This window comes from Falco biarmicus, chromosome 9 (genome assembly GCF_023638135.1).
Source record: "Falco biarmicus isolate bFalBia1 chromosome 9, bFalBia1.pri, whole genome shotgun sequence".
NCBI classification, from domain to species: domain Eukaryota; kingdom Metazoa; phylum Chordata; class Aves; order Falconiformes; family Falconidae; genus Falco; species Falco biarmicus.
Genome location: NC_079296.1, coordinates 31,860,486 through 31,875,820, shown reverse-complemented (window position 1 = coordinate 31,875,820; position 15,335 = coordinate 31,860,486). Strand labels below are relative to the sequence as shown.

The 15,335-nt window shown below is 42.9% G+C and overlaps 1 protein-coding gene across 2 annotated transcripts in view; it reads left to right on the top strand.

Moving 5' to 3' along the window:
• The first annotated feature begins 1,240 nt into the window (after nucleotides 1-1,240).
• The window catches only part of C9H10orf71 (chromosome 9 C10orf71 homolog), a 32,892-nt gene continuing 18,797 nt past the window's right edge, over nucleotides 1,241-15,335 (top strand). Inside the window, exon 1 of one of the 2 annotated variants that reach the window (XM_056352750.1) lies at nucleotides 1,241-1,393. The gene's annotated coding sequence lies outside the window, so the exon portion shown is untranslated. Of the gene's footprint in view, nucleotides 1,394-11,847; nucleotides 12,057-15,335 lie in introns of those variants that run through there. The other variant, XM_056352752.1, reaches the window with a different exon arrangement.

The following is a 15,335-nucleotide window of genomic DNA, read 5'->3' as shown; positions in this document are numbered from 1 at the left end:
AAGTACAGAGAGTAGAAGTGTGAAGTGCAGAATATCTTCTTCCATGAGAAGAGATTAAATAAGTAGTATTCTTCAGCCTAAAGAGACAACTGATAGGGATTTTTTTTTTCCATTTCCACAATCTAGGAACTACAGGCCACACAATGAATACCAGCAGAAAAATAATCCTGGCCATAGTCACAGACAGAATATTTTTACTGATGTTCTTGCAAGACACTGAATAATAGGGTTTGCGTAGGGGAAAGGGTTGGTGTTTATGCTGATTACCTAGTACAAAAACAAGCTGAATGGGTGCACAAGGGACCTCCCTGAATCTTTTCCTTTGGCTGACCTACTGAGGCACATCCTGACAGATGCCAGAGTGCTGTGAGGAAGGCTGGGCTGAACCATAGCACCTGCACCCACCTGGATTTGGTGGCCCGTCCCATTGTGCAGACAGTGTAGCCTTTACAGAGTGCTGCAAAAAAACCTGACACTTTGATAGAAGCTGCAGTTTCCATCCTGGCATTTTTACCAGGCAGCAGACCTCTAGGTGGGCAGAGATTCTTATTTTTAGCAGTATTAAAAGTCTTCTGTCTAGCAGCATCTCTCAGAAGCCTACTTGCTAATGGCAACTTCTCATGGCTACTGATTTTCCACCCTCTTTTCAAGCCTTGCTGGTCAGACCATTGGCTCCAGTGCTGTTGTGGGTTTACCTGAGACCTGAGCTCCCTGGCTCTTGGCACAAGCAAGAGAGAAGTTGGTTGGTGTTGTCTTTGCCAGTGGCTGGGCAGAGGCAGGTTGCACTGTCCCAGCCCTTTGTTGGACTTCTTTTGGAGAAGAGTGAGGTACAGATAAGGCAAATTTTTCATCTGATGAATGAAAAGTTAAACTGTAACCACCCATCCTCCTCACTACTTCCAGGCAGAGAGCTGCTGAAGTGGGGCCAAGCCACTGCCACCCTCTTTTCCATCCTCCAATCCTTGTGCTCAGCATACTGAGAGCTGAGGACATGCACTTTTTCCAGGGCTGTCAAATCAACAGTGAAAGGAAACAGACTTAAAGGCTTATTTAACTGGAAAACAGCACCTGTCTTTTTAGGTGAAGGCAGTGTTTGCTTGTCACTCCTGTCAGCAGCATGGGCTTTGCCTGAAAGGCCCTTTAGGCACCTGATTATGTAGGAGGGACAATTATGTTGTCATGCTGCAACACTTGCAGTGCAGGCAGGGTGTGGGTGAGGGGTGAGGGGAGGCGTGTTTGGTGTCAGTCCTGGGGCGTATCACTGCCTGTGCTGCTCAGCACCCCTCACTCGGGCAGGGCATGCTGCCATGGCCCTGCTGTTTCACACTCCCCTAGCCACCGTGGGGAAAGGAGGGCATTGGGATGGGCAGTTTTTCTCTGTGAGAACGGCTGGGTATGTATCTCTGTAGTTCATCTTTCTGGGTGAAACACTGTTTCCTGACTGATTTCAAAGTGCAATTTAACATCCTTCGCTTATGTGAACTTGTTGCTGGCAAGAGATGGCATCCTGTCTTGCTTGAATTTGCCGGTGGTTTCAGTGTTTACCTTCTCGCTTCCTCTTTTTAGCCTAGCTCTAAAATTGCAGTGGTCAAGAGTGACAGCCGTGTCTGAAAGCAAAAGCTTATGGCAAAGGCAGCCCAGGGGTATCGTGCTTGCCCAGCACTGAGAGCACAGTGGGACTGCTCACAGGGCTTCTCAGGCAGAGTGACAGCTTAGTGTGGCTTGCTTAGGAAGGCTGAAATGAAGGGACTTGAAGGAAGGAGAATGCTTAATTCACTTAGGCACCTTAACTGCTCATATTTCCTGGTGGAAAATTTGCAAGGAGTCAACAGAAATAGGACCAGACCCTCAATGTTTATAAGAAAAACAATGACTTTGGTTGTTTTGCTGCTCCTACTTTTCCCTTTATTCTTTCCTTTTTTTTTTTTTTTTTTTAGGACTTTCCCAGTATCCCAACTCCCTTTACATCTCCTCTTGTGTATTTTGTTTGTATTTTCTTGCTCTGGGGATCTCAGCCCTTGCTGGGTTGTATTCCCTTTTCTGGGGGCCAGAGTCCTGCCCCTGCCACCTCTCTTCAGCTGTCTCAGCACTCGGTACCGAGGCTAAGCCAGTCAAAACGGCTTCATCGCTCATCTGTGGGGAGGACCATGTCCTGAGACTGTGATTCTTCATGCATAAAGAAACGCATTTCAAACCTCTCAGAGGTGTCTGCTAACCTCCACTGATGTGAAAGGGAGTGTAGATGGCCAATTTAAACTTGTAAAAGGCCAGCACTGGGCGTAATGGATTCCATCCACCGGATCTCATCTTCTTGCTCCTACAGGAATTTTGCACAAGAGCTTTTCTCTCCCTCACATCACTGATTGTGAAGAATCCATGCATTCAAATGCTGAAAGAAGTGTTCTTGAGTGTCTCTGTTCCCTGAGGGTGAAATGTTGCAATCCTGCCCCCTCACAATAATAATAATAATAATAATATCTGCTATTTATAGAGCTTCAAGGTTTCCCAAAGAGCCACCTTTGGGATGGAACACACCAACAGTTAGTGCATAGCAACCCTAGACAACAACGTAAGACAGATGAATGTATCCAGTTGAAACTGAAGATGAGATTTCATTTGGCAGAAGATAATTGCAAAAGTTATTAATTATTATTGGTGGTGGTTACGCAGCTCTAGACTCAAAAGCAATAGGTACTTTTAAAATACTACCAGTAGGTAGACAAAAGCACAAAGGTGTTATGATCATACCACAGTAATTTACAGAAGGCAGAATGTGGAAATAAAAACCCCCTCTTGGAGGTTTTCCCATCTAGGACTCAGCATAAGCTGATGAATAGTCCATAATGCTGGAAGAAAGCTGCATTCTCTTCCTGGCTTTTCTATAGATTCTGAGTATAACCTTGAGCAGCTAGTTTAGTTGCTCTGAATCTAACAATATGTCTACACAGCATGCTGCAGATGTTTAACTAAAGGTGAGATGTGGAAAGCATTCCAATAGAAGTATTTGATATGAGTTTCTGTGTTTTACAGCATGATTTTATTCAAATTTACAGTAGTTTTTTTTTTGTCTTAAACAACGGGACCAGGTGTACATGGGCCTGGATTTATAGACCATCTTCTCTGAGTGCAAGGTTAGATGCTTGCTTACTCTGACACCAGCAGCCACAGTGGAAGCCCCTAATATACTTGATGATTATTATTAAAATGTCATGGGCTTCACAAGCTAATGTAATTCAAATAGTAAATATAAGGACTATATGATTATATCTGAAGTATCCAGTGGAAACAGTGAGTCTGCAAATGATTTTTGAAGGCAACTATAAGAATCTGGTGACTATAATTTTTTACGGTGTTGCCAAAATAAATGGTAAAGCTGTGAAAGGTACAAAGGAAAATGTGAATCAAGTCACTGGAATTAACCATACCTCAAAGCATCTTATGTTGAACAATGTAAAAATATTGTTGTTTAAATAACATTTCATTTTTACTCATTTCTATTTATCCCACCAGTTCCTTGCTTTCTTCATATTTTCTGGTCTTGCATTACTAACATGGAAGTTTTGTGTTTGTTTCTTCAATTGTTCTCCTAAAAATATGTAGACTTTAAGAATTGGCAGAGATTTTTTTTTCTACTGAAATGTTTCACACTTGTCATGCTCAACCAGGCTGGAAAAAGACTAGTCCAAGATTTGCACCCCTCCTGTGAGGACAGCACAAACTGCGTCTTTAAAACTATAAGTAAGCAGAGCATGTTTGAGCTCGCACTCATGTCTCTGGAAGGGTTTCTGTTGATTGCAGCTGGCTCAGCCACATCTGTCAGGCTGCTTCTGCAGTCAACATCAGTTTCCAAAATATCCAGCTTCCCTGTGGCATGTTGAAATGTCTGAGGGTCTAATGTTCTTCAGCAGGGTTGGAATCAATGTGACTCGTGATCCTAAATGACATGGACATTGTTGTTGAGTGTCATCAGTGGAGACACCAGACCTTGCCTCCTTTTTCAAGCCTGTCTGCATACATGGTCATTTTCTTAATGGATTTCAGATACATCTTGGATTTGGGAATTACTGCTGCATCTTGAAACAGCAATACTTTCTGTCACTAAAAAAACATTGCCATAAATATGCACTTTGAGCATTCAGTGCTTAAATGCTTCAGTCTGTGCTCTACATTGTATGTAAACACTTGCTGAAATCTCTGAGAATATATGTGTGAGTGATGTTATGAATTTGCTTAGAGCCTTGATTCTGTGAACATGTTTAGTTTTGTTCCCAAGAGAAGGGCCCCTGATCTCTGCAGGAAGATAATTAATCATATACATGTTTGCAGGATTAGAATTTTCATCAGTAATAATTTTACTGTTTGTTTCAGGGGGGAGGGGGAGATACCTAAAATGCCTTTGTAAAGTTTAAAGGAAACCAGTTTTGACATTTTTTAAAAGGCAATATTTATCTCTTTATTCCCATTATATATTTCTTCAAATATTTGACAGCATAAAATTTCTAATAAGTTTTGCAGACTACAAAACTTGAAAAACTGCCTGAAGTCAGTGGTTTACATGACCATAATTCAAGCCACATGCCCTTTCCTTAATGGAATGGGATTAAAGAAGAATTCTTTTGTTTGCATGTGTCAGTTTATTAATACCAGCCACTTCAGTACGTTTGGTACAGTGAATTTCAGTCCTACGAATCACTTTACCACTAAAAGTAGTCTCTGATTACCTGGTACTCATCTGGTTAATCCTCATTAAGGGGCTGTGACAGAGTTTTTAGGCCTGGGGGATTCTGTCTTCCTATCTACTCCACATATCTCACTGACACTATTCTCCAAGTTCAGCTACCAGGAAAAGATGAAGACCCATCCCTAGATTTCCAGTCCACCTAATTCCCTAGGCAGACTGTGCCAAGGGCCTTGCAGCCAGATCCTGGGCTGTGTCCACCAGCCCAGGTGTACTGCAAGCAGAGGAGCTGGGACTAATTTCTGCAACGAATCTGCACAACTGAGCTGTTTCCAAACACAGCATTTCTGTTTTCTTGCTTTTCTGCAGCAGTTGCTTTCTGTTCCTCATGTGGCTCCTTTCTTCTCAGTCATTATTTAGCACTGTTCTGCAGAGAAGTATGTTTGCTATCTTTCAGGCCAGGTTTTTAGCTGTTCTTGACCTTCCTGTGTCTGCATGAACCCCTCCTGCTAACACTCATAATCTCTCACTGTTTGTTAATCTTCCATTCCTGACATTCAGCAAAACCTTGAACAATGACACATTGGCTTTTTCTGAAAGGCTGGGCATAAACTTCTAGTTCTCTCTCTAGTGCTTCCTGCTTTACTGAGTGCCAATTTTAGATTTCTTACTCTTCTTAACTGTGACTTAAAGTCATATCGTTTTAGAAATATGGTATTATAATTCCTCGGATTACTGGAATGGGAAAAAGGCAAAAAGCTATGTTGCTTTTGGGAAAAAGGCAAAAAGCTATGTTGCTTTTCACAGTTAACTGGTGTGTTCTGTTCTGCTGGTAGACTGGAAACAGGTTAGGCAATTGTGTTTGCTGTGGCTTGCATACTAGTGGTGCCCATTTTTCTGCCAAGCTATGCAAACCCGAAACATTTTTCAAAACCTTTTTGTGGTTTCCAATACTCCTTTTCTGGGAAGGGTTTTGAGCTAGGAAAAGAGTTGGTTTGAGAAGGAGGAAGTGCAAATTTAAATTTCTTTCCTGTCTGATGTATATCTGGGCTGAAACCCCTCTCCTAAGCCAAGCTAGCCTTCCCTCACTGCCCACCAGTGCTCCAGCACAAACCCATGCAGGTAGACATTTTGCAGCCTGGTATTTTCTGAACACATTCTGCAATGCTATGAGTTTTTGAGATAATGCAAATAAGTTTTGAAACTTCAGTGACTGCTGAGGAATAAAATTCTCATGTTGTCTTCTGCTGTGCTTCACTGTTTCCTCTTCTTGGCCCACAACAAGTGTATTCTGCAAACCACAAAATGAAAACCCATGTAATTCAGGCAAACCTAGTAGCTTATAACAAGTTTTAATGTTGTATCTTTTCTCTCTTCACCCCTTCTCACACAGAGATAAGCCCACATTTGAACTGCAACTACATCTGCAGAACCAGCTGTACTACTGCAGAACACAATTTCCTCTTGTAAAACGTCAGTATTCCCCAACATCTGGGGGGAGTCAGCCCTGCAAACACTGCCCCAAACCCATGTCTCAGTTGTAAAGGGACCTGGCACAAGACAGGGCCAGTGGTTCTGTGGAAACGTCCATGGAAATTCATCCAACATAGTGTAAAATGCAAAATATTGCATGAAATCGGGGAGGGGGGGCGGAATCTGGAACAAAAATCATACTGGCCAGTTCACCTTGTCTGTGGTGGGGTGATACAGTGCAAAGCACTCTGAGAGTGGCCATGTGACTCCTCCGGGTTGACTAGCCTTCTAGCTGCTTGGGCTCTCATACAATCCCCTAAAAATAGCACCTTATGCTTCCCATCATTGCTGTCCGGCTATTTTAATTAGCTTGTGGTCTCTGGTTTTTTGCTTTGTGTTTTGTAAATAGGAAGTATTTACACTAGGGCAGGAACTTCACATTCCTCCAACCTCTTTTCTTAAACTAGATGGATTATAGCTATGTTTATAAAATACCTAATGCATTTGTCCTAATATTTCTTAATGTCACTGGGTTCTACATGTTTTTAAAGAGAATTACTTTTTAGATCACTCAGACTGTATAAAGGCATTTTTTCCCTCATCTGACCTGTCACGAGTGTGCTCATTTCTCAACCTTTAATTGCAAGACCAATTCATTGCATGTCCTGGGACAGGCTGAACCTCTCCTGAAAATTGCAAAGTGCTGTTGCTTTCTGCTGATTTCACTGACAATTCCTCATGGGAAAGGAAAGATTTTCAAGGTAAATCAGTGCCCAGAAGGCAGATAAGCACGTAATGTGGTTTTTTTTCTATTTTAGATAGCACAATTCCTTTGCATGGGTAGAACAGTGCACTGCAGGCTTAAACCCTTACTTGCAGAATAATTTAGCCATCTTCTGGTGTTTAGCATTTCCTGTAGTAAGGTTTTTTTTTCTGCTACATCTTTCTTCCGCTCTCAGCAGAACGTTTAATAGTGAAACAGTTACACACAAACATCTTTTGGGGGTTTCTGTAGATATGATCAATGTACGTGAGGTGGCTGTCTTACTGGCAAAAGCAAGATTTTGCTCCTGACTGAAAAGTCAGTTTGATTTGGGGAGAAAAGTAGGCTGTAGTTGTGACTGACAACCTTGCCAAAACTGTCACTGAGGCTGTGTCTTCTAGTCTTAGTCCTTCTAGCCTACATTCCGTCCCTGAAAGCCATAAGAGGGCTGCTGAGCCAGTCTGGTGCCACAGCCAGGCACATCCCAGAGTTTTAGGATGAGTGTTCAGGGCTGGAATCCAGACAACTCCTCTCTGCGTCCGCTGAGTCTAGGTAGTATCGATGGGGCGGCAGCAGGGAGAGCAGATCAAGCTGTAGAAATTCTTTTACAATTGAATTTAAGGTCATATTCACAGATAGGCAAAAAGATGGTGGAACCAAAGTCTGCCCACAGTCACAAATGCAGTCAAAGCTGAAATGTTGCTAAGTTTGTTGGTTTCATGAGAAATCTGATTCTAGAGAAGAATCATAGCATTTTGTTTGTTGGAAAATAATATCTTTTACTTCTTTCTGAGGGCAGGATTAAAACAATTTTGATATTGTATTATATTAGACACTCTATTATAAAATTCTGAAAGGTGAAATCAAGGAAGTATTCCTTTTTGCCTGAACCATGCTGAAATTTCTTCCAGAGCTTCCTTTTGCAGAGGATTTTTACCTTGCCAGGCTTCATTCAAAGCTGTAATTGGGACAAACAGAGAAAGCTCCAAGGGCTTAAAAAATTAGAATTTCTCTCCCTGTCAGAGCTCTAGGAGTCCCTGGAGTTGGACTGATAAACTCCAGCTACTGCCGAGGTTTGAGTCCCAAGGAGTAGCCCTGGAGAGAGGCTGCAGATGAGTCCTGCATCTGTCTCATTGCATAAATTCTGTGTGAGGGGCGGATAAGCAGCTCTTTCAGTAAGGGGGAGAAATGACCCCAAAGGAAGAGGCCACAGGACTGCTACTGGTCTTCAGGTGCAAGGAACCCTTCTGTCATCACCTACATCTGCTCACCTACGGCTGGATTTGTCAGGACCGAAGTTGATTCAAACCTGGATGTTTAAGGGCCTGGACCCAGGAGAGGATACAGGGAGACAGGAACATGACAGACATCTACTTGTCATTTTCCCTGATACGAGGTGCAGCGTGGCCTGTGTTGGCTAACAGGAGGTGCTGAGCAAAAAATGCAGCCTTCGTGTAGTTCCCCTTTGGGTGAGAAAACACCTATAGCAATACTGAGACATCTTCCTCACTTAGGACCCTCAGGTCCCTGCTGCCTCCTGGAGACAGGAAGGTGGGGTAGGTCTGACCAGAGCTTTTACACAAAATCTGCCTGCAGGAAGAAGCAGTGATGCTTTCACACTTAGTAGAAAATGTGCAGATATAAAAGTCCAGTGCCTCCTAGAGGAGAATGCAAAAATGGACATCTCAACTCATTTTCAGTCATGCCCTCTCCTTCAGCAAGGTGTGAAATGCAGAGACTGCAAAAAGAGGAACAAGTGGACCACCCCCTCCACAGGTACTGGGAGCATTTCCATCATTAGAGGAGGTGTGTGCTCAGATCAGCATGAGCATGGAAGGAAAGGATCTTGGGTGCAGATTGTTGGCAAACTGCAGGAATGGGATAGAACTGGCAGCCACCTCCCCATCCAAACAAATCCCAAGGAGGTGGAGCCCCCCTGCTGGAAAACAAGCTGGGGGGACTTGGGCTGCCCCAAGGAGGCAGGTGGAGCAGCATCTGGTTTGCACCATGACTCTGTTTACGACTGTGTTGCTGCTGCACTCCCTGGCACATCCAGGAGCAGACATGCAGGTGCTAGACACGTACTAGAGAAATGCAGGCCTTGCAAGACTTCAGGTGGGGCGCAGCATTATCTACCTGCAAGTGTGGGGATCAGCATACAGAGCAGGTGAAGGCGTTGCCCTCCTGTGGGGCATGTTCTAGTCCTTGGTTTGCTCCTTTTGTTCAGCTGGTATGACCCTGGGGCTGCTCTGTCCAGCCAATGCTCTGCACTTACCTGTCCGCTGCCCAGAAAACAAGTTATTGCACTGACTGTGATAACAGAAACAAATCATTCAGTCTGTGTCTGCCAGGTAAGAATTGAACCTGCATTGCTCTGCTGGACAAAAAGTGCTGTAAACAAACAACTGAAAACTCAATATAGTCAATAGGTCCCTTGTCTGTTAATGCCATGAGAATTATGAACCATTTACTTTCTACAACCAAAACAGTTTGATGCTTGCATTTTCCCAGTCTAGGGTGGCATGTTTTCATTTCTGTTTATAATCAGTTCCACTTTTTGGTTTCCATGTAGCAGGGACTTTTCACGTCATTAGTCCATTGACCCCTTGGGGTCTGCATACTGCTTCCCTGGGATTTGCAGCTAAGGTAACAGAGGGAAAAAACTGTCTCTCTCAGTAGGGCAGAACTCCATTTATTTCCCTAGAGAAAGTGTTAAGGGATACAAGTTAGAAAACACTGAAAACTACTGCTCTTGCATAAGGCTCTCATGTCTGTATTCTCAACCTTGCTAAGCATACAAAGTTTCAAGTGTGTGTGTGAAAGATGGAGTTCATTATACATACATACCTACCTTAATTTTCCATTGACATATTTGTGCAAATGCATACTCTTTTCATATAAATTTAGAATTTCAGTCCAAATTGCTGTCTACAAGAGTTGAGTGGATCTGTTATTGCTCTACACTCACTGAAAGGAAGCAGAAGGAATTTTTGCTTTTTAAAAATTTCCTGGGAGCAGGGTAACAACATCTAAGTGTCACTGGGTTGTGTTTGTTATGCGTTATTCAGTATTTTTCCCCAGAAGTGGTTTTATTTTAATGACAGGCCATTTGATCCCAGGGTCTTATCTGAGAATTGAATTTGTAACTTTATGTATTTATTATAATGATATTTGAATAAGCATAACGCCTATCCCAAGATTTGAGTCCTTTCAAAGCTGGAGTCTGTAAAGCCCATTCCACATGATGAATAGTGTTAACTCCAGATGCTTTTGTATGAGAGGCCTGTTTTGGATTTTCCAAGCATTGTCACCATTCCTGCCCTAGCAGTTAAAATTTCCATAGGGGTCTTCCTAGTTGCACCTCAGCCTCTAAGCAGTTCACAAGTTCACGGGCTTACAGAAAGCAGGGCTATACCTGCCTCTCTTCATAGACAGCAGGGATGGGTTTATTTTTAGCACAAGTATTCCAGAAGTACATTCCACCCCTCTTTAGAAATGTGTGGGAGAGACAGACACACATATACAGACAGTTTTGCCTACATTAGTGGCAGTGGATGCCTGAAAGCTACTTTTCCACTGTCTGTTTTCATCCCAAACTTTTTTTTTTTTTCAGCATGCAGCAGTTCTCTTAGATACCTCAGTTCATAGGTGCCATGACTCATGATGCACCAGACTTTTGTGTATAAGTGCACTTATGGGTGCAGGGCATGAGTAGATGTTAGAAGTGTGTCGTTTGGGGCCAGAACTTGGCAGAAGTGCCCTGATGTTTGGCAAGGCCAGCATTCATTTTGGGGTGAGTTAGGAGAATCACTTGAGCACCAAAAGCCTAGACCAGGAGTTTAGGGGAGGGAGCTTTGCAAAATCTTCCCGCTGGGAGCTAAGGTGAACAATACACCTCTCCCAGGTGGAGAATTAAAAGCAGAAAGTTACTTTGCAGAAGGCAGGTTGCTGCCCCTCCAAGGACCAGTAAGCTCAGGTTGCTCTTGGATCACAGAGAGGATGAGTTCATAAGTTGCCTGCTGCTTGGAGATTCTCAGGCAGCAGGTACTGCATGGTTATTGCCTTGCTCGTGCTGTAGCAATATAATTAGCAGCTCTTTTTAAAATGCAAATGAGCACTGGGCTCACGTGGAGCCCTGCTCTGCCATGGAAGCAGGACTTGGGCTGTAATCGCAGGAGTCTCTGCTCTTCATTTTGCTGCAGGCTGTGGCTCAAGTCCCAGCGTGATGCTGAGTCCTGAGAGCACCCCGTGACTTCACTAAGGAGCTCTGTGCACTCAGCATGGCACAGGGTGCAATCCGTTGTTTATATCTGCAGTACAAAAACTTAGCTTGTTGACTTCATGGAATATTTCCCCTATTATTCAACATCCTATTGCAGTTCGCCAAATGAAACCCTATGCTGACATGTGCCTCCAGGAGGGTGGCTGGTCTTGTTTGCTTTGGAAGGACGGTGGAATGGGGTCCTTACTCCAAGAACGCTGGATACATTTGTCCAGCCTCTATGATGAAATGAGCTATTTATGAAAAAGCACCAGCAGGACAGCAATGTGTTACTCATGTGCATACTTCTTACATAGTATTTTTAATGGTGACCTTAATAAACATTGTGACTCCCACCTGTAGATACAAAAATGCAGTGCTTTAAGGTTTGAATCACTGGCAGTAGCGAGCCAATAGCACAGCATTACTGTCTGTATTAGTTATCTCTGAAGCATTACTAATGCCGAATCTGAATGTAAAAATAGCTGATGACTGTTTGTTTCATCTGTCTGTTACTTGACACCGCATGGTTATTCCAATACGTATGTTTGCCTCTTCCCTACCATGATCTCCGTTTGGTTTCCCCTTGCCTGATAACTATTTAAATACATTTTACTAACTTTGGATTCCTTGCTCACTTCACCTGGCTGGGCAGGTCTGCAAGGGCTCAAGGGTTAGCTCCTCCACATTTTTATTTATTTATTTATTTTTCAGTGGTTGTTTCTATTAAGATAACCATGTTCAGAAGGGAAGTCTGAAACACATAAATAATGGGAAGTGCTAATAGTAAGCAGGCTGCTGTAAAATGTGCTGGGGCTTTGACTTAAGGGAAGAAAGTGCAGCCCTGTACTGTCCCTGATCAGGAAGCTGGAGCACAGAAGGTAAGGGGGAAGCGTATGGGTGTTTTTAAAGGAGGGAAATGGTGAAGAGTGGTGAGCCTGAGTGTGTGAATGTGTGGGCACTTAAGGATCAGTTGTGTGATTGATCAGATAAGAGAAATCAAACAGCATTTGTATCTTTTTTTTTCAGTAATTAGAGGAGGAAAGACCTTTCATTTAGTATAGTTTTTTTCTGTTCTGAAAAATGCAGGATTCTCTCTCAAAGTCTGTGTGTGGAATGAGACATACATACAGATTTGTATGCAGTAATTACGGTTTATGACATACAATTATTTGGTAAGGGGCTATGATCTTTTTAAAAGACCATAAAATTGCTATGAAGCTCCATTTAATTGTCCTATGCATTGTGCTGTAAGCAACTTTAAGCAAATAGACATTGATTTTATTTTCCAGATGATTACTGCCTGCAGATAAGGTACTCGTAAAAACTTTAGTGATTTGTGTAGGAGTTTGAAGGCATTTTTATTTCTTTTTTTTTTTTCTTTGAACAAATAGTAAGATAATAATTTAAATATTTTATAGAGTGCAATTAGTTCCTACAGAGCCTGAAAAAGTAAAATAGTTCAAATACCTAGGCAGTGCTAAGAGGCCACTATAAATGACTGTGACTATGACTTGTATCCAATTTTAATCACTGGAAAATTTCTTAAATGGCGTAAGCTTTTCTGAGTCCAGTTGTTGCAGAACTTCTTAATCTGCCCTCCTAAGGAACTGCATTTTATTAGCCTAGCTGCAGAACTCAGCAGCAAAATAAGAACAGAAATAATTAAAATTGAGCTTGAGAAGCCAAACTGCTTAAGCTTTTTTAAATGGCCTGTGAACAGGCAATCCGATTAAATCTGAACAGGGAAGTTTTCCAGCAGCAGGTCAAAGCAACTGGTTCATACTGACTTTGTACAGTATCAGCTACAGGGTTCCTCACTAGTCCTCTGCCATTCTGGGAGGGCAGCTGAGGAGAAGAAAAAGTGAGAAGACATAAGAAGAAATTAACTTTCTGGACAGGATCAAAGTCCATGACTTCTTTTCCTTCACTTCTTCAAGGAACTGACCATATAAGAAGCAAATGCACTCAGTTAAATGCTTGAAGGATAAGATCTGTGGAGAATACTAACAAATAAAAGATTTCTATTATACTGGAGCCCCAAAACGACTGAATTTCTCCACCCTTCCACGCTTGTCACTAGGAAGGTATTTACATACATATTAACAATTTAGTTGCCAAAACAGTTGTAACAGGCACTCACCAGTGAACTTGAAGGCCACAGCTGGGTGGAGGTATGCAGGTATAATTGCACTCCTGCGCTGCAAACCAAAAGCACAGGGAATTTTCACTCTGTAGCCTCTTATTCCTACTTCCTTCTCCGCTTGTTTTGTCCGTGCATGCATTACTAGAGCTGTGCAAAAGGCCCACGAAAATGTAAATCACTCCAAGACTGGGAAAAAAGCCAACCAACCCTATGAGCCAGGTTGGGGGAAAACACCACTCATCTGTATCAGTCTTTCTTGAGTTTAGCTGAGTTTACACACACAAAATGTTGCTAGCAGAGGCAAATTCTGCAAGTGGTTTCTAGCTGCCGACTTCGCTGTGCTGGCTTGCCTGCAGCTGGGATGCCAGGTCACACAGAGCTTTGTATACTATAAGAAAGCGGGTGAGTCCATTGCTTTTAGAGCTAGTGTGCATTGCTTGAGGTAGTGTCAAATTTTGGGACCAGCAGTCTGTGAGCCAGCTGACAGGTGTGTGGGGAAAGGGACCATAGTGGGGGCTGCATGTGTGCATTGATAGGGAAACTTTACACTTGAGAAAGGGTTGTCCCTCTTCTATCAAGCCTGCATGTGTTTCTGTGTGAGTCAGTGATTGCTTATACATACATATCTAAGTGTGTGTGTGTATATGTATATTTGTGTGTGTGTTAAGCTTGGTGTTTTGTGGCTATGTTGCTGCTTGCCAGGTTTTTATGGTTTTCAAGTGTGCATGGTCAGAGAGACTGCCACCAAACGCCCTGTCTCTTAGCAGCCCCAGAGAAATGCAGGCAGCATTGAAACCCTTCCCCAGAATTAAGGTTTTCCTCTCTCTTCGGTTCCCCTGCCAAATCATCCTCTTTGGACAAGCATAGAAAGCAGATATTTAATTATAGTCCTAGATTTCTTTATCATCCACCTCCTGTGCTTGCAAATAATGATAAACAAGAAGACATTAGCTAGTAATGATTAATCTAAATCATCTGGTAACAGTCAGACCAATCTTCTTATGAGCCAAGCAGGTCAAATAGTGATGCATCTTTATTTTCAGTCTCTCACACAGCTACATCCCAGTAGTTTCAGGGATGCTTTCCCTGTTACTTACACGCTGTGTCTGAGGCTGTTTTGGGAACTGTGACAGGGCTATAACAGCCAGGTACATGAAGGCCACCTAGATCATACTTTCCACTTGGAGAAGGTAGAGATGAAAATTTCTGCAGTTTTTTGAAAAGTCTCTATAAGAGTTGCATGTCATTGACGTTTGGCTACATCTTAACATGCAGAATCAGAAAACAGCAGTATCTGGCAGTTTACAGCTACTGCAAATCCTCAGTCTCAGATGTGCTTCTCTTTATCACCTTTATCTTGATCAGACATAAGCTGTCATACCTTAAGGTTCATTTGGCTTGCCTGTCAGCTTCGTTATAGACCCTTGTACGGTTCTGCACACTTCTGATGGCTTCTGTTCCATTGTGATGTATTTCAGGTGTGCCCCTGTCCCCATCCTTTGCATGTTTCAAAGCATAGGGCTCCATCGTGCAGAAACTGGAGTAGGTGCCTAGGACTGCCTGACATGTTGGTGCAGAAGCAACAGCATGCTCAGAGGGAACAGGACCTGCAAGCTGCATCCAGGGTTTGTGCTGGGGCAGTGGGGCAGCATTCCTGGTCATGATGTTCCTCGCTGAGACTCTTCATTTTGACTGATCTGTTTTGAAGTCGTAACATTAGGACTTAGCCCGTTTCTCCAAAACTGAGAAATTATTCTTTGACCAGGCTTGTGAATTGAATGAAGCCATAGACAAGTAGCTAGAATTGCCACTTGAGGTGCGGAGAAATTGAGAAGGGCTGGGGAAGAAATGGCTGGTGACAGCAATGAGCTGCAGGTGATGCTAATGCCTGCCTGCAGTGTTCTTCAGAGGGTCTAGATGGTCTGGAAAAGCACTGCGATGACTGTATCACCGAGGTTGCTGAGGGACTGATTCAGCCAGAGTCACTGGCCTGTCTTTTAGGGAACAAGTGTGG